Source organism: Limulus polyphemus, unplaced genomic scaffold (genome assembly GCF_000517525.1).
Source record: "Limulus polyphemus unplaced genomic scaffold, Limulus_polyphemus-2.1.2 Scaffold4069, whole genome shotgun sequence".
In the NCBI taxonomy this organism is placed as follows: Eukaryota; Metazoa; Arthropoda; class Merostomata; order Xiphosura; family Limulidae; genus Limulus; species Limulus polyphemus.
The window spans coordinates 1,600-4,330 of record NW_013669679.1 but is presented as its reverse complement, the minus strand read 5'-3'; positions in this window follow the sequence as shown (position 1 = coordinate 4,330).

The window sequence follows — 2,731 nt, the reverse complement described above, 5'->3', positions numbered from 1 at the left end:
TACCTATTTGTATACAACACCTATTCACCTATTTGTATACAACACCTATTTACCTATTTGTATACAACACCTATTTACCTATTTGTATACAACACCTATTTACCTATTTGTATACAACACCTATTTGTATACAACACCTATTTGTATACAACACCTGTTTACCTATTTGTATACAACACCTATTGTACTATTTGCATGCAACACTTATTTACCTATTTGTATACAACACCTATTTATGTGCGACACCTATAATTATATAGTAGTAAATTATTACAGACTCCTTTCCACTTGCTTTTAAGTTGACGTGGAATTAATTTCATAACAACATAAATCACATCAAAATACGAAACTGTCACTTTCCGGTGATTCAAAATAAAAAAAAAAAGAGGAGGGGAGACATACAATAAGGAATATTTGTGCCCTCTGGAGGAAATTTGTTGGATTTAACGCTTATACTAAATCAGATCAATATGGTTTTCTCGGCAAGTGCGTTGAAACAGTTATTAAAAATTGAACATTTCTTGTTGTGCACTCTAGTGGCAATTTACTGAACATTTCTTGTTGTGCACTCTAGTGGCAATTTACTGAACATTTCTTGTTGTGCACTCTAGTGGGGCAGCGAATTCTTGTGTAGCTTTCGGCGAATCAGCAAAATAAACCATCAAAACTTGCTTAACATAATAGCCCACACTGTCTCGACAAATAATTTTCGTCGATGTTCAGTAAATTGCCACTAGAGTGCACAACAAGAAATGTTCAATAAATTGCCACTAGAGTGCACAACAAGAAATGTTCAGTAAATTGGGTTGGCCTTACCAAATTTTGAAGTGATAGACATAAGAGAAAGTCGTTAGATAAAACAACTCTAATCGAATAATGTGATTTGACCATCACTCTTATAATGCACCCCACGGCCTCAATTGAGCCAACGGATTGAAACCATGAATCTTCAGATTTATAATCCAGGTAAACTAACCATTCGAGACCACAGCTAGCCCTAGTTTTAATGGACTAATAATGCACTAAAAAAAGTTTCTCTGTTTAGCACAAAGTTACACAATGGGCTATCCGTGCTATGCCCAATACAGGTATGGAAACCAGATTTTTAGCGCTAAAAGCTCTGAGACTTACCGCTGAGCCACCGGAAGGGGTGGGGGCGCATTAAGAAATGTCCCAGTTTTAGATTTTCCGATGTTATAATTTAATGATGCGTACTTAATCTTATACCTATGCGTTAAATTTTAAATAATTCTGCTGAGTTACTTTCAGTGTTAAAGATTGGTTCGTGATCGATATGATAACTTGTGTTACTATTCAAATTTCCAACACCTCTTTTTTTGTAGCTACTTGCGATACATTAATATTCTCACTTATAAGTTTCGTGACCTCCTGGTGGTGTGTAAAATACAGTGTTTGTTTCTCTCCTTTTCTCTTTTTTGAAACTATAGAGGAATGGCGATAACTCCGACGATGAAAAAACAAATTATTTGAAATGATATATATTCCATACTCGTTTGCGTTTACCTGAATAGTTTGTTTTAATGCAAAGCTGTATAATTTGCTATCTGTTCACCGCGATGAATCGAACCCGGGATTTTACAACTGACCCATCGGGGGACCAGCTAAATAGAACATATTTCTTCTATTGTCGTATTTTATTTGTTATAGTCCAAAACGACCTTCTATTCCTTTTGGTTGGTATAATTTTTTAACGATGTGTTTCTAAATGTTTTGGTGAAACGTTGAGAATTAGGTAGTTTCTTTGTTTTAGACTTTTCGCTGCAAAGCAACACATCACTACCCGTGTATGTAGAAATTCTTAATTTTCAGCTGGTAGATTAGAGGGAAGGCAGCTACTCAACAGCACCCACCGCCAACTCTTGGGATACCCTTGTCTGACCGAACAACAGAATTTGATCATCATCACTTATAAGGTACTCACGAACCCAAAATGCAGAGCGCAGGATTTGGGGGCAACAGAGCGCGAACCGTAAAATCACCCATTCACAGTCCGGGCACGCTAATTACTAGGCCACACTTGGTACGACTAATTTGGAAACAAAATATGTTAGGAATTTACAATTTTAATGAAAAATGCAATCACGCCGTACAAGTTCGTTTGTTGTTAAGCCCCCAAAGCTACCAAATGGGCTGTCTGTGCTCTTCTCACATCGGGTATCGAAACCCGCTTTCTAGCGTTGTAAGTCTGCAGACACACCGCTGCGCCACTGGGGGTGGAGGTGGGGCTATAATAAAACATCGGGTATCGAAACCCGCTTTCTAGCGTTGTAAGTCTGCAGACACTACCGCTGCGCCACTGGGGGTGGAGGTGGGGCTATAATAAAACATCGGGTATCGAAACCTGCTTTCTAGAGTTGTAAGTCTGCAGACATACCGCTGCGCCACTGGGGGTGGAGGTGGGGCTATAATAAAGTATGCTTACCAAATTCTGCTCGATCATTGGCATATTCTTTTTTTTTTCAACTATCGCTTGAAGTTAAACATTTTTTTTTACATATATATCTTTCCAAATGAGAACGTTTTTCAGTCATTAGTTGTTATTTTAGTGCAAAGCTACACAGTGAACTGTCTGAGCTCTGTTCGCGCAGGGAACCGAACTCCGGATGTTAGTGTTGTATGTTCGTAAAAATATCGCTAACCCTCCGGGGAGGGTTTTGGTTTTGTTTGTTTGTTTTAGAACAGTCATATTGGGCTATCTGTTGTGTAGACT